This window comes from Tasmannia lanceolata, unplaced genomic scaffold (assembly GCF_043159265.1).
Source record: "Tasmannia lanceolata isolate RefF3 unplaced genomic scaffold, GAP_Taslan_0.1 ptg000013l, whole genome shotgun sequence".
NCBI classification, from domain to species: Eukaryota; Viridiplantae; Streptophyta; class Magnoliopsida; order Canellales; family Winteraceae; genus Tasmannia; species Tasmannia lanceolata.
The window spans coordinates 2,635,311-2,655,722 of record NW_027518690.1 but is presented as its reverse complement, the minus strand read 5'-3'; the positions used below and the strand labels follow the sequence as shown (position 1 = coordinate 2,655,722).

Sequence of the window (20,412 nt, the reverse complement as noted above, 5' to 3'; positions counted from 1 at the left end):
ACTCTATTGAACTCAAGACCCCAACTGGAAGTACTTCTCAACCCTAAATGGAAGAGGTAGAAAGTGAACACATGGAAGATGAGACTAAATGGTCAGCTGCCATGGTGGAGAACATTAAATCCCCAAGTTTATGTCCTCGAATCATGGCAAGTAAGCCTCCGGATAAAGATGGTGAGGCAGAGGGAAAGCAAAGCAAAGATGATGAGTTAGAGAGGAACGACGATGAAGAATGTGTGGGCAAAGAGGAAGTTCACAAGAAAATTTGGCCAGGTCAAAACGCTCACAAATAGCCCAACATACCCCTTCCAAATTAGCTGATTATGTATTTCACAAGTATTGAGCTTCTGATATCTTAGGATTTGTGTTTGTCGCTCATATGTGCCGAGCTTTTGTTCTTCCTCTCTCGCTTTTTCCGAGTTGGGTTTGGTTTTTGTGCTCTTATTGTATCATCTTTTCTCTTTATCAAATAAACCGGTAGGGGTCCCCGCTAAACCCCAGCTTGCCCATAAAAAAAAGAGAAGTATCGAACTATTGATTATACGCAAATATAGCCAAAAACAAGAAGAAAATTAGCCAGTGCCGACTTTGATTGGCCCTTCGTCCCTATGCTATTGTGGCCAATCTTCCATTGTCTCACCCCTATGAGGTACCCTCCACCTGATCTACGACAAATCACCACGAATTAATACCCATATTATGTACACTCATTCGAAGGATGGGGACTAGAAATTGAAGGTCCTTCTTCTATCTCACATTGCAAGAAGCGTTCAATGTGTTATTCAAGAATGACACATGGCAACCTGTCCCTTGATCAAAAGAATGTTACGAGGTGTAAATGTATTTAAAAGATCAAACATTGTGCTGACAATACCATTATATGTGTCAAGGCATGCTTTAATTGTTAAGGGGTTCGTGCAATGAGAATGGCTTGATTATGGAGAGATATTCAGCCAAGTTGTCATATCATAAAAAATCTCGTTTTTTTTTTTTTCCTGAATTTTCGACTGAAATTACCGAAATTTTGGTAATTGCGGCCGAAATTTTGTAATAAATAACATATTATTTTTAATATATCCTCGGATTTCGGACGAAATTTCAGTTTCGGTGAGGTCCGAAACGGGTACCGAAACCGAAATTTAAAACCATGGCCGATAGTATATGTCATCAGCCCCTCTGCAGTAATTGATACACTGCTGCTGGGTGTCCCTAGTGATCAAAAGGGATGCAATTATCGTTTCCCTATATTTTTTACTACTTTTTTGTGGGGGAATATATTTTAAGACGAGCATTGTTTTTGTTAAGGAAAATGACCATTCAGCCATGTATATGGTGACTGGGTCCATGAAATTGTAGGCATTGACAAATCTGGCCCTATTACCCCTGATCCTACCCTCGTTGAGATGATTCTAGACCGTTGATAAAGCATGATGAAAAAGACATCCTAAAGATGTCTTTAAGCTGGTGATTGTTGAGATGAATATAGACCTTTGATCAAGCATGATGAAAGTTATCCTGAAGATGTGTTTAAGCTGTTGATTTTTTTATACACCTCAATCTTATGGCCTTTTGTTGGCACTATATCTTGACCCATTGGATCGGCTAGGCCGATCTCCAATCACATATGTCACAAATGAATCGGATCATGATCAATTTTGGTGCATCAAGACAAGATTTCCATGCAAGTCTACCAGATTTGTGGATCTTGATTTCTACCCTGTCACATGAAAGGTAGAAATCAAGAAATTAAAAAGCATGGTAATACGATTAGGATTCTTTCATTTTCAGTTTTCCCTAAAGCCATAGATTTGTTATTGAATTGGAAAAAAAAAAAAAAAAAAAATTCCTCTGCCACTGTCCCTACCAGGCTACCAATGCAGTTCAAAGATCAAAATGCTATGTAGGAATGGCATGAATTGTGTCGAACCACAATTTCTAAACGAACTAGAGCCAGTTTAAATTGATCCCGTGGTCCAAGGAAATTATATTTCTACCCAACTTTTCAGCATTTTGACTCCTTTGAGGCTTTGAAAGCATTTCTTCCTCTTTTTTGTCAGTTTTTTTTATCTTCGAAATGAAGTCTTTTTAAATCTACATAAGGTGAAACTGAAAATAAAGGGAAATAGGGTGGAAATATCATATCCATCCAATCAATGCTCTTTCTATTATAGATACTTATTATTATGAACCCAAAGCGGTCAACCCTCCTTTGTGCACTATAAACTAATTTAATCTACCTTAGTTGGACCTATCTAGGCACCTAACACATAGCCACAAAAATACAACTGAAATATATGTATCCATTCTATAAAATGAACCATCACATAGCTGCACATTAAAGACCACTATTAAAAACAGCTAAACTGTTTTCAGTTTCCCAAAAAAAAAAAAAAGAAAAAAAAAAAGCAACCTCTGCTTCACCAAACAGTACAAGGACATAAAACTACAACTATGAAGGAACAACAACTTACAAATCATTCATGAAAGAAGCCAAACGTTTCAGCATCACCCCAGCTTCCTCACAATCCGGATTGAAAAGATGGAACCCATGATCCTTCCATTTCGTCTCAAAGAACTCCACCTTTCCCGTCCACCCACTCGCCCTCAAAGCATCATAGTAAAGCTGCCCTCTATCTTTAAATACGTCTTTCTCCGCCACGCAAATCAGGACCCGGGTGCACCCCAAGCCCGACAGGCTAGGTGCACCCGGTGCGACCGGGTTGATCAACGGATCATCGCACCCTAAGTTAGACGGGCAAACAAACAACCATTGGCCGTCCACCATTTCCTTCTTCGATGGGTCGACCCCTTCGGATCCAATCGGGTCGGACCCCCAAAAGTATGGGTGCACTATAATTGCACCCTTAATGTGCACCCCATGGCCCAATCCATCGGGCCGGGCCTTCATTGCCATGTGGTGGGTAATGTTGGCCCCCGCACTATCCCCCGCAATCATGACACGATCAAAATCGACGTGATCTGTGATCCAAGACTCGGGCCCACCGGGTCCACTAGGACCATAAGAGGCCACCCATAGGAGGGTGGCCCACGAGTCGTCATAGACGGCAGTTATAGGGTGCTCGGGGCACAGCCTATAGTCGACCGAGACAGCAACAACGTTGGCCTCGGCCACTAGGGAAATGAGGTAGGTGTGGTAAAAGGGTGAAAAAGGGCTTTCTTTCATGAATCTTCCGCCGTGGAAGTAAACTAGGAGTGGGATTTTCTTCGGTGTCCCCCCGGAAAGTTTAGGGATGTAGAGACGTGCCGAGACACCGGATTCTGGAACAACGAGGACGTCTTTCGACATGACGCCGGTTTTGGGATCGAGCCCCGGTGGGACTACTTGTGTGCCGATGAGACGCTCTATGCGCCCGTCTTTGTACACACGAAGGAGAGAAGGGAATTCATGGGCAATTTCTTTGCTTGGATCCATGGAAAAAGAGAAGAAAAGAAGAAGAGAAAGATGAAGAGATGGGGGATAAGGAAGGTGAGGTTGTTAACTTATGTGTGGGAAACAAAAGGCTTTTCGTCTTTGGTTTTGATATAGGGAGTGCTATCCCCGCCCCCTGAATGGATAAAATCCCCCCTTTAACGTTTTTCGTGAAAGATAAATTCACCGCTTTTAACGTTTTCTTTGAGCTTTGAAACTATATGCAAACAACAGGAGGGGGAGATATCAGTATATCACTGCGCTTTATGTAGAGTGATTCAGTGAATGGAAGTTAGTGGGGCTTTTCTGTTTCCCTCATTTATGCCACTATGGGCCAAAGTATTATCTTTAAGGGCTGAGACAAGTATGGGGCACATGTTTGGAAAAGTGGGACCCATCAATGAGTGAGCCTTGTGGAAGCTTGTAGATGGTCTGAAAATTGCTGATGGGATCATTATAGCCGTTGGATTGATGGAAGGGCCAACTGTTTACAGTCAACGCCGTGATTGAATGAAGTTGGATTGTTGGAATCCTGTAAAAGGCAGCAACCTTGGAACCGTCTTTGCAAAATGACTAAATGCCCCTCTACTTTAGGTTGTTTTTTAGATGATTTTTTTGAAATCTTTTAGGCTTATGTTGGAAATATTTTAGCCAATTTTTTGAGATTATGTTGGAGATATTTTTAGCCGTATCTTCATGGAGATTTTGGAGTGGAGAGTAGGGGTGGACATGGTCCAGCTCGGTTATGGCTATACCAATTGCTATTGGTTCCTAGAATTTGGAGCCAAAACCGAACCACTTACCATTGGAACCGAACAAAACTAAACCAGACCCGAACTTGATCGGTTCGGTTCTGGGTTTACCCAACCCTTTTTTTTCCTTATTCTTTTCATTTTTTGGATGAATTAATAGAATGCATGGGCTCAGTTATCATGCTAGTGATGCAGTAATGCTCTATAGTAATCATGCCCCTCTTCTTGCCTGATTGACCCTCCTTTGTGCACAGAGACAGAACAAGTATCCTCATTGTTTTTTTTTGTTTTTTTTTATTTTTTTTTAGGAATGATAGATACAAGGGAGTCCTTGCATAAAGAGCCATAGAAGGGCTCTTAATTGGATCCACGTCATAAAATGTAACTAATTTTACATTTTCAACTGCTTTTAAAATGTAACTAAAAATGACGTGGATCCAATCAAGGGCCCTTTTGCGGCTCTTTATGCAAGGGCTCCCTTGTATCTATCATTGCTCTTTTTGATAAAAAAAATCTACTTGCATGCTTTTTTTTTGAAAAGGGCAATAGAATATATATATATATATATATATATATATAAACAGAACCGAGGTGGTCCTGAAGGAACAAAGATAGCAGTACAATAATTCAAGGAGGTAGATAGTCAAAGCACTCAAATGCGGCCCGAAAGACTCCTTTCTTGGCAAGGGTGTCTACTTCCGCATTATAGAAAGAGCAACGATAGAATGAAGGGTGCCCTCATTGGTCAGTTTCACCAAAAGTGCATTTAAGATTGTGGGAAAAAAGAGGATGGTGCCTGAAAATGTGGAGAAAATGTGGAAACTGTGTTGACTTTGGAGAAATTAACCAATGGGGACGCCCTTGAATCTGATTTTTGCAAGGGCGCCCTTCATTCAAACAACCAGAGAGAGATTACCACCAAATATAAAGTTATAAACTAATTTAATCTACCTAAGTGGGACCCATCTAAGGCACCTAACACATAGCTACAAAAAGACAACTGAAATATATGCATTCATTCTATGAAAATGAACCATCACATAGCTGCATATTAAAGACCACTGTTAAAGACAGCTAAACAGTTTCAGTTTCCCAAAAAAGAAAGTAAAAAGAGCAGCCTCTCCTTCACCAAACAGTACAAGAACATCAAACTACAACAATGAAGGAACAAACAACTTACAAATTATTCATGAAAGAAGCCAAACGTTTCAGCATCACCCCAGCTTCCTCACAATCCGGATAGAAAAGATGGAACACATGATCCTTCCCTTTTGTCTCAAAGAACTCCATCTTTCCCGTCCACCCACTCGCCCTCAAAGCATCATAGTAAAGCTGCCCTCTATCTTTCAATACCTCTTTCTCCGCCACGCAAATCAGGACCTGGGTGCACCCCAAGCCTAACAGGCTCGGTGCACCCGGTGCAACCGGGTTGATCAACGGATCATCGCACCCTAAGTTAGACGGGCAAACAAACAACCATAGGCCGTCCACTCTTTCCTTCTTCGATGGGTCGGACCCCCAAAAGTATGGTTGCACTATAATTGCACCCTTAATGTGCACCCCATGGCCCAATCCATCGGGCCCGGCCCGCATCGCCATGTGGTGGGAAATGTTGGCCCTGCACTATCCTCCGCAATCATGACATGATCAAAATCGACGTGATCCGTGATCCAAGACTTGGGCCCACGGGGTCCACTAGGCCCGTGGGAGGCCACCCATAGGAGGGTGGCCCACGAGTCGTCATAGATGGTAGTGATAGGGTGCTCGGGGCACAGTCTATAGTCGATAGTCGACCAAGACCGCAACAACATTGGCCTCGGCCACTAGGGAATTGAGGTAAGTGTGGTAAAGTGTGTGGGAATTGAGGTAAGTGTGGTAAAGTGTGAAAAAGGGCTTTCGATCGCGAATCCTCCGCCATGGAAGTAAACTAGGAGTGGGATTTTCTTCGACGTCTCCCCGGAAAGTTTAGGGATGTAGACAGGGACGGAGCCAGAGGGGGGGGGGGGGGGGGGGGCTCAATTTCTCAGGATCTATAGAAGTATGGACAAAGTGAGGGGATGAGAAAATAGTGTTTTTTTCAACATCGAATAATCTGTGTCCAAAATTGTAATTGTCAGAAATTGACTCTTGCAATTAATACCTCCCTCTCTCTCCCTCTCTCTCTATCTCTCTATCTCTCTCTCTCTCTCTCTCTCTCTCTCTGGGATGAGAACATAGCGTTGTTTTCAACTTCGGATAATCTGTGTACAAAATTGTCCAAAATTGTAATTGTCAGAAATTGACTCTTGCAATTAATACCTCTCTCTCTCTCTCTCTCTAGGATGAGAACATAGGCGTTTTTTTCAACTTCGAATAATCTGTGTACAAAATTGTCCAAAATTGTAATTGTCAGAAATTGGCTCTTGCAATTAATACCTCTCTCTCTCTCTCTCTCTCTCTCTCTCTGGGATGAGAACATATCGTTTTTTTCAACTTCGAATAATATGTGTACAAAATTGTCCAAAATTGTAATTGTCAGAAATTGACTCTTGCAATTAATATATATATATCTCTCTCTCTCTCTCTCTGGGATGAGAACATAGCGTTTTTTTCAACTTCGAATAATCTGTCTACAAAAGTGTCCAAAATTGTAATTGTCAGAAATTGACTCTTGCAATTGACACCTCTCTCTCTCTCTCTCTCTCTCTCTCTCTCTGGGATGAGAACATAGCGTTTTTTTCAACTTCGAATAATCTGTGTACAAAGTTGTCCAAAATTGTAATTGTCAGAAATTAACCCTTGCAATTAATACCTCTCTCTCTGGGATGAGAACATAGCATTTTTTTTTCAACTCTCTCTCTCTCTCTCTCTCTCTCTCTATCTCTCTCTCCAGCGAACTAAAAATCTCCTATGACATTGTGGATTTGTGGCCCACAAATGAACGGTTCGATCATCCTCTGAAGTGGGACCCAGAAGAAAACTGGAATTCACGCATACACACACCATATAAAATCTCCACTGATACGCTCAAAATATATCAGTTATAATATGGTGTAAGCTCGTATAGTTCAAATTATTTTTTAAAAAGTATTATATAACTTACCATAGGATGATCCAAGCTGTCCATTTGATGGACTGTACCTTTGATTACTAGTGAAAAACAAAAAACAGTCATTAAAGAACATTTTCAATGTTTCTTTTTCAACGTGTCTTTATATTTTGGGAAATGATAAATGCGCCCTTTTTCATCACTCGGGACACCCAACTACAGTGCACGTGGCAATCAAATCCGTTGAATCCTTCGTACGTGAAGTACATCAGCCCCTCTGCAGTCATTGATACACTGCTGCTGAGTGTCCCTAGTGATCAAAAGGGACGCAATTATCATTTCCCTATATTTTTTACTATTTTTTTGTGGGGAAATATATTTTAAGACGAGCATTGTTTTTGTTAAGGAAAATGACCATTCAGCCATGTATACGGTGACTGGGTCCATGAAATTGTAGGCAATGACAAATCCGGCCCTATTACCCCTGATCCTACCCTCGTTGAGATGATTCTAGACCGTTGATCAAGCATGATGAAAAAGACATCCTAAAGATGTCTTTAAGCTGGTGATTGTTGAGATGAATCTAGACCTTTGATCAAGCATGATGAAAGTTATCTTGAAGATGTCTTTAAGCTGTTGATTTTTTTATACACCTCAATCTTATGGCCTTTTGTTGGCACTATATCTTGACCCATTGGATCGGCTAGGCCGATCTCCAATCACATATGTCACAAATGAATCGGATCATGATCAATTTTGGTGCATCAAGACAAGATTTCCATGCAAGTCTACCAGATTTGTGGATCTTGATTTCTACCCTGTCACATGAAAGGTAGAAATCAAGAAATTAAAAAGCATGGTAATACGATTAGGATTCTTTCATTTTCATTTTTCCCTAAAGCCATAGATTTGTTATTGAATTGGGAAAAAAAAAAAATTTTCCTCTGCCACTGTCCCTACCAATGCATTTCAAAGATCAAAATGCTATGTAGGAATGGCATGAATTGTGTCGAACCACAATTTCTAAACGAAATTATATTTCTACCCAACTTTTCAGCATTTTGATTCCTTTGAGGCTTTGAAAGCATTTCTTCCTCTTTTTGTCAGTTTTTTTTTATCTTCGAAATGAAGTCTTTTTAAATCTACATAAGGTGAAACTGAAAATAAAGGGAAACAGGGTGGAAATATCATATCCATACAATCAATGCTCTTTCCATTATAGATACTTATTATTATGAACCCAAAGCGGTTAGCAACACGATCGATCAACTTAGTTTGAAGATCAGCCTCTTGACCCACTTCAAGGGAAGGATCAACCCTCCTTTGTGCACAAAGACAGAAAAAGTATCCTCATTGATTTTTTATTTTTTATTTTTAAATTATACTTGCATGTTATTTATAAGAAAGAGCAATGATAGAATGAAGGGCGCCCTTGCAAAAACATAGCGCCCTTCATTCTATCATTCCTCTTATAAGAAAACTGACCCTCCGTACTAAAACAACTATAGAAAAAATACCACCAAATATAAACTAATTTAATCTACCTTAGTTGGACCTATCTAGGCACTAGGGCTGCAACTCGGGTCGGGCGGGTCGGGTTTTGGAGAACCCAACCCTACCCGAGAAATATCTCGGGTCGGGTCGGGTCGGGTTTTTTTTCGGAAAACCCACGATTCCCAAACCCGGCCCTACCCATGATAAATCTCGGGTCAGGTCGGGTCGGTTCGAGTTTTTTCACGTTGACGCAATTTTTTAAGGAAAATTCTTGTTTGGCAAGGCAACTCAACTCATAGAAGCAGAAATTACACTCACATTACACTTGAATCAAACAACGATGTAATTACAATCACATTACACTTGAATCAAACAATGCTGTAATCAAACAATGCTGTAATTACAATCAAACAATGCTGAATCAAACACTTCAATCAACTCAACTCATAGAAGCAAAAATTACACTCACACGCAATAACAGTGGGTGCGTGGGTTTTCACTTTTAACTTTTAACTAACAATAGAAAAAAAATGTACATACTGTAACTTATGTTACTCGGGTCGGGTCGGGCCCTTTCAAACCCGGCTCGACCCGAGATTCATGCGGGCTTTTGAATGCTCAACCCGGCTCGACCCGAAACCCATGAAACCTGAACCCAACCCAGGCTATTTTCGGGTTAGGTCGATGCGGGTCGGGTAAAACCCGGCTCGAGTTGCAGCCTTACTAGGCACCTAACACATAGCCACAAAAATACAACTGAAATATATGTATCCATTCTATAAAATGAACCATCACATAGCTGCACATTAAAGACCACTATTAAAAACAGCTAAACTGTTTTCAGTTTCCCAAAAAAAAAACAAAAAAAAAGCAACCTCTCCTTCACCAAACAGTACAAGGACATAAAACTACAACTATGAAGGAACAACAACTTACAAATCATTCATGAAAGAAGCCAAACGTTTCAGCATCACCCCAGCTTCCTCACAATCCGGATTGAAAAGATGGAACCCATGATCCTTCCATTTCGTCTCAAAGAACTCCACCTTTCCCATCCACCCACTCGCCCTCAAAGCATCATAGTAAAGCTGCCCTCTATCTTTAAATACGTCTTTCTCCGCCACGCAAATCAGGACCCGGGTGCACCCCAAGCCCGACAGGCTCGGTGCACCCGGTGCGACCGGGTTGATCAACGGATCATCGCACCCTAAGTTAGACGGGCAAACAAACAACCATTGGCCGTCCACCATTTCCTTCTTCGATGGGTCGACCCCTTCGGACCCAATCGGGTCGGACCCCCAAAAGTATGGGTGCACTATAATTGCACCCTTAATGTGCACCCCATTGCCCAATCCATCGGGCCGGGCCTTCATTGCCATGTGGTGGGAAATGTTGGCCCCCGCACTATCCCCCGCAATCATGACACGATCAAAATCGACGTGATCTGTGATCCAAGACTCGGGCCCACCGGGTCCACTAGGACCATAAGAGGCCACCCATAGGAGGGTGGCCCACGAGTCATCATAGACGGTAGTTATAGGGTGCTCGGGGCACAGCCTATAGTCGACCGAGACCGCAACAACGTTGGCCTCGGCCACTAGGGAAATGAGGTAGGTGTGGTAAAAGGGTGAAAAAGGGCTTTCTTTCATGAATCTTCCGCCGTGGAAGTAAACTAGGAGTGGGATTTTCTTCGGCGTCCCCCCGGAAGGTTTAGGGATGTAGAGACGTGCCGAGACACTGGATTCTGGAACAACGAGGACGTCTTTCGACATGACGCCGGTTTTGGGATCGAGCCCCGGTGGGACTACTTGTGTGCTGATGAGACGCTCTATGCGCCCGTCTTTGTACACACGAAGGAGAGAAGGTAATTCATGGGCAATTTCTTTGCTTGGATCCATGGAAAAAGAGAAGAAAAGAAGAAGAGAAAGATGAAGAGATGGGGGATAAGGAAGGTGAGGTTGTTAACTTATGTGTGGGTAACAAAAGGCTATCTTTGTATTATCTTTGTTCCTTCAGGACCACCTCGGTTCTGTTTTTACATATATATATATATATATATGAGGAAAGTGAAGCTACACCGCCGGCGTAGCTAACTTAGCTACACCGCCTGCTTAAAATACAATGGGCCCACATTGTTTTGGTGATCCAAAGAATTCATTTGATTGGCCCTCACATAGATAGGGTGTCCACCAAAAATCAGCTCCATAGGATCATCCCAACCCTACGATTTGTGGAGGCAAAAATGAACGTGTAAAAACCTTCACAAATTTGTCCATTTTTGCCTCCACAGTTTGAAGGGTTGGGATGATCCTATGGAGCTGATTTTTGGTGGACACCCTATCTATGTGAGGGCCAATCAAATGAATGGTTTGGATCACCAAAACAATGTGGGCCCATTGTATTTTAAGCCGGCGGTGTAGCTAAGTTAGCTACACCGGCGGTGTAGCTTCACTTTCCTCTATATATATATATATATATATATATATTCTGTTGCCCTTTTCAAAAAAAACAAAAGGCTTTTCGTCTTTGGTTTTGATATAGGGAGTGCTATCCCCGCCCCCTGAATGGATAAAATCCCCCCTTTTAACGTTTTTCGTGAAGCATAAATTCACCGATTTTAACGTTTTCTTTGAGCTTTGAAACTATACGCAAACAACAGGAGGGGGAGATATCAGTATATCACTGCGCTTTATGTAGAGTGATTCGGTGAATGGAAGTTAGTGGGGCTTTTCTGTTTCCCTCATTTATGCCACTATGGGCCAAAGTATTATTTTTAAGGGCTGAGACAAGTATGGGGCACATGTTTGGAAAAGTGGGACCCATCAATGAGTGAGCCTTGTGGAAGCTTGTAGATGGTCTGAAAATTGCTGATGGGATCATTATAGCCGTTGGATTGATGGAAGGGCCAACTGTTTACAGTCAACGCCGTGATTGAATGAAGTTGGATTGTTGGAATCCTGTAAAAGGCAGCAACCTTGGAACCGTCTTTGCAAAATGACTAAATGCCCCTCTACTTTAGGTTGTTTTTTAGATGATTTTTTTGAAATCTTTTAGGCTTATGTTGGAAATATTTTAGCCAATTTTTTGAGATTATGTTGGAGATATTTTTAGCCGTATCTTCATGGAGAATTTGGAGTGGAGAGTAGGGGTGGACATGGTCCAGCTCGGTTATGGGGTATACCCAGAACCGAACCAATTGCTATTGGTTCCTAGAATTTGGAGCCAAAACCAAACCACTTACCATTGGAACCGAACAAAACCAAACCAGACCCGAACTTGATCGGTTCGGTTTTGGGTTTACCCAACCCTTTTTTTTTTCCTTTTTCTTTTCATTTTTTGGATGAATTAATGGAATGCATGGGCTAAGTTATCATGCTAGTGATGCAGTAATGCTCTATAGTAATCATGCCCCTCTTCTTGCCTGATCGACCCTCCTTTGTGCACAGAGACAGAACAAGTATCCTCATTGTTTTTTTTTGTTTTTTTAATTTTGTTTTTAGGAATGATAGATACAAGGGAGTCCTTGCATAAAGAGCCATAGAAGGGCTCTTAATTGGATCCACGTCATAAAATGTAACTAATTTTACATTTTCAACTGCTTTTAAAATGCAACTAAAAATGACGTGGATCCAATCAAGGGCCCTTTTGCGGCTCTTTATGCAAGGGCTCCCTTGTATCTATCATTGCTCTTTTTGATAAAAAAAATCTACTTGCATGTTATTTATAGAAAGAGCAACGATAGAATGAAGGGCGCCCTTGCAAAAACCAGTTTCAAGGGTGCCCTCATTGGTCAGTTTCACCAAAAGTGCATTTAAGATTGTGGGAAAAAAGAGGATGGTGCCTGAAAATGTGGAGAAAATGTGGAAACTGTGTTGACTTTGGAGAAATTAACCAATGGGGATGCCCTTGAATCTGATTTTTGCAAGGGCGCCCTTCATTCAAACAACCAGAGAGAGATTACCACCAAATATAAAGTTATAAACTAATTTAATCTACCTAAGTGGGACCCATCTAAGGCACCTAACACATAGCTACAAAAAGACAACTGAAATATATGCATTCATTCTATGAAAATGAACCATCACATAGCTGCACATTAAAGACCACTATTAAAGACAGCTAAACTGTTTCAGTTTCCCAAAAAAGAAAGTAAAAAGAGCAGCCTCTCCTTCACCAAACAGTACAAGAACATCAAACTACAACAATGAAGGAACAAACATCTTACAAATTATTCATGAAAGAAGCCAAACGTTTCAGCATCACCCCAGCTTCCTCACAATCCGGATAGAAAAGATGGAACACATGATCCTTCCCTTTTGTCTCAAAGAACTCCACCACTCGCCCTCAAAGCATCATAGTAAAGCTGCCCTCTATCTTTCAATACGTCTTTCTCCGCCACGCAAATCAGGACCTGGGTGCACCCCAAGCCTAACAGGCTCGGTGCACCCGGTGCAACCGGGTTGATCAACGGATCATCGCACCCTAAGTTAGACGGGCAAACAAACAACCATAGGCCGTCCACTCTTTCCTTCTTGAATGGGTCGACCCCTTCGGACCCAATTGGGTCGGACCCCCAAAAGTATGGTTGCACTATAATTGCACCCTTAATGTGCACCCCATGGCCCAATCCATCGGGCCCGGCCCGCATCGCCATGTGGTGGGAAATGTTGGCCCTGCACTATCCTTTGCAATTAGACCTGGCAAACGGGCGGGCCGGGCCGGATTTGACCCGGCCCGTACGGGTCCGGGTCAAACGGGCCGGGTCAAAGTGACCCGGAAAATTCTACGGGTCATTGACATTGGACCCGCACCCGGCCCGTACGGGCCGGGTCGACCCGCGGGTCACCCGGATTTTTGACGTATTTTTTAAGAGTTTTTTTTTTATTTAGGGATTTGCTAGCCACCTTCTCCTGGGCTATTTTTCGGCTTGTAGCCCCTCCTTTGCTGCAAAGATTGGGTGAAGTACGGTCTGGGCCAAAGGTGGCTAGCAACAAAAGAATAAAGAGAAGTAATCATTACGGATTTTTGAAATATTCTCAGAATTTCTAAGTTTGAAATGAAAAATTACCGTAAAAAGGTCAAAAGTAAAAAAATTACATATAAAATATGACAATTACCGAGAAAACTACGGAAAAAAGTAAAAAAACCGTCTTTTGCACTTTTTTACGGGCACCCGCGGGCACCCGCGGGTCCACCCGACCCGGCCCACTTTTGACGGGCCGGGTGGACCCGCGGGTCAATTTCTAACGGGTCACCAACAGGTGACCCAGACCCGTAAATTTACGTGCGGGCCGGGTGGACCCGCGGGTCCGGGTCCGGGTCACTTTTTGCCAGGTCTATTTGCAATCATGACACGATCAAAATCGACGTGATCCGTGATCCAAGACTTGGGCCCACCGGGTCCACTAGGCCCGTGGGAGGCCACCTATGGGAGGGTGGCCCACGAGTCGTCATAGATGGTAGTGATAGGGTGCTCGGGGCACAGTCTATAGTCGATAGTCAACCAAGACCGCAACAACATTGGCCTCGGCCACTAGGGAATTGAGGTAAGTGTAGTAAAGTGTGAGGGAATTGAGGTAAGTATGGTAAAGTGTGAAAAAGGGCTTTCGATCGCGAATCCTCCGCCATGGAAGTAAACTAGGAGTGGGATTTTCTTCGGCGTCTCCCCAGAAAGTTTAGGGATGTAGACAGGGACGGAGCCAGAGGGGGGGGGGGGCTCAATTTCTCAGGATCTATAGAAGTATGGACAAAGTGAGGGGATGAGAAAATAGTGTTTTTTTCAACATCGAATAATCTGTGTCCAAAATTGTAATTGTCAGAAATTGACTCTTGCAATTAATACCTCCCTCTCTCTCCCTCTCTCTCTCTCTCTCTCTCTCTCTCTCTCTCTCTCTCTCTCTCTGGGATGAGAACATAGCGTTGTTTTCAACTTCGGATAATCTGTGTACAAAATTGTAATTGTCAGAAATTGACTCTTGCAATTAATACCTCTCTCTCTCTCTCTCTCTCTCTCTCTCTCTAGGATGAGAACATAGGCGTTTTTTTCAACTTCGAATAATCTGTGTACAAAATTGTCCAAAATTGTAATTGTCAGAAATTGACTCTTGCAATTAATACCTCTCTCTCTCTCTCTCTCTCTCTCTCTCTGGGATGAGAACATATCGTTTTTTTCAACTTCGAATAATATGTGTACAAAATTATCCAAAATTGTAATTGTCAGAAATTGACTCTTGCAATTAATATCTCTCTCTCTCTCTGGGATGAGAACATAGCGTTGCTTTCAACTTCGAATAATCTGTCTACAAAAGTTTCCAAAATTGTAATTGTCAGAAATTGACACCTCTCTCTCTCTCTCTCTGGGATGAGAACATAACATTGTTTTCAACTTCGTATAATCTGTCTACAAAAGTGTCCAAAATTGTAATTGTTAGAAATTGACTCTTGCAATTGACATCTCTCTCTCTCTCTCTCTCTCTCTGGGATGAGAACATAGCGTTTTTTTCAACTTCGAATAATCCGTGTACAAAATTGTCAGAAATTAACCCTTGCAATTAATACCTCCCTCTCTCTCTCTCTCTGGGATGAGAACATAGAATTTTTTTTTCAACTCTCTCTCTCTCTCTCTCTCTCTCTCTCTCTCTCTCTCTCTCTCTCTCTCTCTCCAGCGAACTAAAAATCTCCTATGACATTGTGGATTTGTGGCCCACAAATGAACGGTTCGATCATCCTCTGAAGTGGGACCCAGAAGAAAACTGGAATTCACGCATACACACACCATATAAAATCTCCACTGATACGCTCAAAATATATCAGTTATAATATGGTGTAAGCTCGTATAGTTCAAATTATTTTTTAAAAAGTATTATATAACTTACCATAGGATGATCCAAGCTGTCCATTTGATGGGCCACATCGTAAATACACTGCACCCCAATGAAAATGGTTTTTGGGGTGCAATGTATTTACGATGTTAGGGTCATAGCCCAAAAACTCATTTCAATAGGATGATCCTAGGCCACATCGTAAATACATTGCACCCCAATGAAAATGGTTTTTGGGGTGCAATGTATTTCCAATGTTAGGGTCATGGCCCAAAAACACATTTCAATAGGATGATCCTAGATCGTACTGCGATCTTTATTGGAATTGCATATTATGGAGACTTTTCATAGAGCTAGGATCATTCTATTGAAATGAGTTTTCTGGCATTGCCTTACATTGTGGCCTATCAAATGAACGGTTTGGATCATCATATGGTAAGTTGTACAATACTTTTTGAATGATACCAGACTACACGAACTTTCACCATCCCAAAACAAATTACCCATGCCATGCTAGGAGTGTTAAATAGTGGGCCCAACCCATCAAAACATGTGTAATATAATTTGGCCCCACTACATGAAATGTAAGGGAAAAGTTATACTAGCCCCCTTTTTTTACTTGGGAGAAACCCTCTAGTGTAAATGAGTACTGGCCCTCACCCATGTTCTGCCCCTCCTCAAGCAAATTCCTGGCTCCGCCCCTGGATGTAGAGACGTGCCGAGACACCGGATTCCGGTACAACGACGACGTCTTTCGACCGTGTATGTTTGAATACAAGGCCTGTGCAGAAATATGAGACATTGTTTGAGAGGAATGCCAAGCAAGGGAGTTTTTACATTCAATCAAAGGTTCCTGGGGCAAAGGAATGCATCGAAGCTGTGTACCAAGGGAAAGGTCAAGGACCAACAAGTTGATATATTAATTGTAAAAGGTAATAACATTTGTTAGCCAGCATAATGTCTGCTACATTACAGTAATGAACATAAAAAGAAAAAAACTGTTTTAGGAATATGCTTGATGTTTACAGTATTTTGCGTCGCATGATCGATTTACTGTGCACTTATGTTGCATCAGTACGGGCGTTTGAATCTGCCACAGGTACAGGTACTTAGTGTCAGATTAAATTTTAAAAAAGTAAAAAGGTTCAGAGATTTGCTAAAATATTTTAATCAATTCTCAAATTTTAATTTTTTACTAATAATTTGATTATAAGTAGTATAAAACTCTATATGTTAAAAATTTTAATAAGTAAATTTAATTTTTTATTATTTAAAAAACTTACTATTAGAGTAAATAAAACTCAAAAACGTTCGGTAATTATAAAGTTTTGGCAGTAGCATATAGGAAAAACTAGATGAAATATTTGTAAATGTAGTAGCAAAAAATCCAGAGGTGTTAGAATCCCACACGTTTGACATATAAACAAAGATGTACAGAGAGTGCTTTTACGGTGATCAGTGTATGATCTGCTGGGCTGCCATTACCAGTCCCCATCCCCTTGTTTCCAGGGCCTCTTTGAAGGGATGGAGTGATCTAGAAATCCAAATCTGGATATAATGCTCTATAAACACTTTCTTTTGAAAATATCTTGAAATTATGTTTTAGAGATGAATTATGGTCTGGGAATTGCGCAGACAAATCAGAGTATTTGAACTGTGGATCTCAGTTTCTTAGCAGGTTTACAAGCAATGATGTGAGTTCTTGTTCAATTTGTTCAATTTTTAGGTTGGCAATAATCTAATCAAGGTTGGATGGACAGATATGATTAGTCCACATAGCATCATTTCGCACAGAAAATCGCTCGACTATTGCCTGTTGGGAAAGTGGCTATTTGATTCACTTGCTGCAGAGCGCAGTGTCTGGCAGCTACGAATTTATTTTCATGATAAATTAGTGTCTCCTAATGGTGAGAGAGCGCTAAGCGGGTGGGAGGAGATAGATCTGAGAGGGCAGGACTGAGAAGAGAGTGAGAAGTAGCTAAAAAAAAAAAGTCATCCTATTTTTAGTATAGTTTTCTGTTTCTTGTTTTTTAGCCATTTATCATTGGGATTTGCTAGCGTCCATTGCAGAAGGCATTTCGCGGAGCTTACTTTTCAGCCGACTGTGTCCTCATTTCAGTAGATTATGTCTTCATTTATGAGGTGGCTGCTCTGGCATGTAACTGGCCATCCGCGAAATGCCTTCTACGATGGTCGCTAGCAAAGCACTTTGTCATCACTTGAAGACTAGTTTCTTGTTTTTTGTTTCCTGATTTTTAGCCACTCCACCTGCCCTTCCCCTCTCTCACCACTTGGAGATAGCTAGTTTATCATGAAAAAAAACTTGTAGCCAGAAGTGCAGTTCATGTCAATGAGCGTGGATGGTGGTGTTCATGCACCAACAGACCATAGAAAACGGGTAGCTTAGCGAGCTGTGTCCTCCAACTACCTGTTCTAGTGTGAAATCAAATGTATTAAAAAAAAGAATTAAGTTTACAAGTAGCCTTGCGTCTCAGCGATTCAAATTGGTTTGGTAAGTTTTGATTTGCCCTCTCTTTTAGGGTTGGCAACCGGGCGGGCCGGATGTTGCATTCCCCGTCCCTGCCCCAAGGAAAATTCCCCGTCCCCGAAGGGGAAAATCTAATCCTTGTTATGATAACAAATTTTTACTTTTTTTGACAATTCAAACAATTATTAAATAATAATCCAAAGCTTCAAACTAAAATGTAAGAGTTCACTAAAAGACAACCACTTATGGGTGGCAATCACTTATACATTAGGCATTGAATTGGGGCAGGGAAAGACAGGGCCATCCCCATCCCCATCCCTGCCCCCACTTTGAGGAATTTTTTTAATTCCGTCCCCTCTTAAATTGAGGAATCTTGGCCCCGTGCGGAGCGAGGCGGGGCAGATCCCCATTTTCGCGGGTCTAATAGCCAACCCTATACAGTCTTTCATATTTTTATTTTTTGGGCACTAATGAATCAGGCAGAATCTTTGATAGGAAAAGCTTCTTATCTTCTTGATTAAACTGTACAAAGACATGTTTGAAAGCATGTCTTCCTAGAAGGGTTTTTTCTTCTAAGCTTTTATACAGCTGAATCGTCACACTTAAAACCTAAAATACGTTCATGTACAGGGAAATCATAATTCCATGCCCCTGATTCTATAAATGATTCTATGACGACACTGTTGGCATTTTTAGTGTGTGACCCACTTTAAGAGATCGTTAGCTTTTCTATTTCCCTTCTCTCCACTCTGTGTTCTATTCACAAAGGAGTCTTAGGGATAAATCCTGTAACCCTGAGAGTTTAACCTTACCTATGTTTTGATGATCCACAAACCCAAATTGGTTATATGTAGCTAATGCCTTTGCTAGTGTTGTGAGATAGACAAGTTCAATCAAAAGCCAAACACTCATGCAATGTGCTAATGACAAGGTTGGGAGAACTCATGTTGATGATCTTCTCAAAGAATCCAAGATGGAGAAGTCACATGCATTCCAATGATGTTCAAGAAGTCATAGAGATCAAGCCAAGACAATCAAGAGCCTCATGGTTTTTCTTTTTGAATACTAAGATTGTATTTGTGATCTATTTACCAGTGTTTTTGCATTTCAAAGAGTTTTAAAAACCCATTTCTAAAACCACTATTTGGACCAAATGTTCTTTGAAGAAAGCATTTTTTAAAAGTCCCTTACTGTCTTTAAAATCAAAGCCTAAGCCCCCAAATCATTGCATTTTGAATTTGAAATTTACATGAAATTTAAGTGCAGGGCAGTCGACTGACCCTCCTTAATCGGATGACCCAGGAGGGCTCACAAGCTGGAAAAACCACCTTGTAGCGCCTCAGTCGACTCACATATGTCGGCCGACTGACCCCATGGAGACTTAAACTCTTATGGAAAAATACACTTGAAGCTGCCAAGAGGCATTCAACTGACCTAGACTCAGTCGACTAAGCCGATGTGTTATAATTCACATAGCAGACACACAACGGCTAGTTGGCAGTCGACTGAGCCGGTGTGATCTGGATTTTTATATAACATACAATGACTCGTGATTTTTTAACCTGTTCTTATTATTTCTTGTCATTTTACCTCCAAACGGCCATATTTTGTTGGAGACTATAAATACTACAACTAATACTTCATTTATAATCTTGAACAATTGAACTTCAAGTTTTTGAGCTTTAACTTTTAAATGTCCAAAGTTTCCAACTACATTCTTCAAGTGCCATAACTTCTGCATTCTCTACTTGTGAAGAAGATCTCCATAGCCTTATAATTGTATCTTTTGGAGAGTTGAGAGCATTCATTGTACAATGAAGCCTAATTAAGAGGCTAAGAGAGTTCTTTTCTTTCCTTTGATCATTCAAAAGAGGGTTTTACGCTTGGGTTGGGGTCTAACGCTTTGGCCCGGGAGAGAGGTAAAGCAGGGTATTTGTACCTCCGGCTTTCCGATCTGGCCATTTTGAAGGAGGATCCTGATAGTGGAACCTACACGCGGAGGTGGAGAGTGGACGTAGGTCTTGCTCCGAACCGCTTAAAAATATTGTGTACAAATCCTTTCTCTTTGCCTTTTCTTGTGTGGTTGATTGTTTATTCAAGCTTTCAAAATTAACAAGGGCTAGTTGCTTTTGATTTTAGGCCTAATCACTCATTAATTTTGATTAGACCAAATTCAACCCCCTCTTGGGTTGCCTAGTGGGATTCGACTTGGTATCAGAACAAAGGCTTTTAAAAAGGTTTTGATTTGAAAACCTACAAGAGAAAAGATCATGGCAACCAATCCCTCTACATCCGCTTCACTCCTGGTTGTTCCTTTCAGATATGGTGAAGGACAATCATCCAGCCGCCCTTTGGGTGTGGTGATTGATCAAGTAAGATCGATTAGTTGTAAAAGGTGAAAT

The 20,412-nt window shown here is 41.4% G+C and overlaps 3 pseudogenes across 1 annotated transcript; all 3 read right to left on the bottom strand.

The window, feature by feature from the left end:
* Positions 1 to 2,277: 2,277 nt before the first annotated feature.
* Positions 2,278 to 3,680, bottom strand: LOC143889504 (putative carboxylesterase 2 pseudogene; annotated as a pseudogene).
* A 1,548-nt stretch (positions 3,681 to 5,228) lies between these two features.
* LOC143890572 (putative carboxylesterase 2 pseudogene) lies at positions 5,229 to 6,179 on the bottom strand (annotated as a pseudogene).
* A 3,273-nt stretch (positions 6,180 to 9,452) lies between these two features.
* On the bottom strand, positions 9,453 to 11,233 carry LOC143889503 (putative carboxylesterase 2 pseudogene; annotated as a pseudogene). The gene is made up of 2 exons (XR_013254845.1): positions 11,217 to 11,233; positions 9,453 to 10,687 (listed from the first exon to the last, which is right to left on the bottom strand). The product of XR_013254845.1 is annotated as a putative carboxylesterase 2 pseudogene (transcript).
* Positions 11,234 to 20,412: the final 9,179 nt, after the last annotated feature.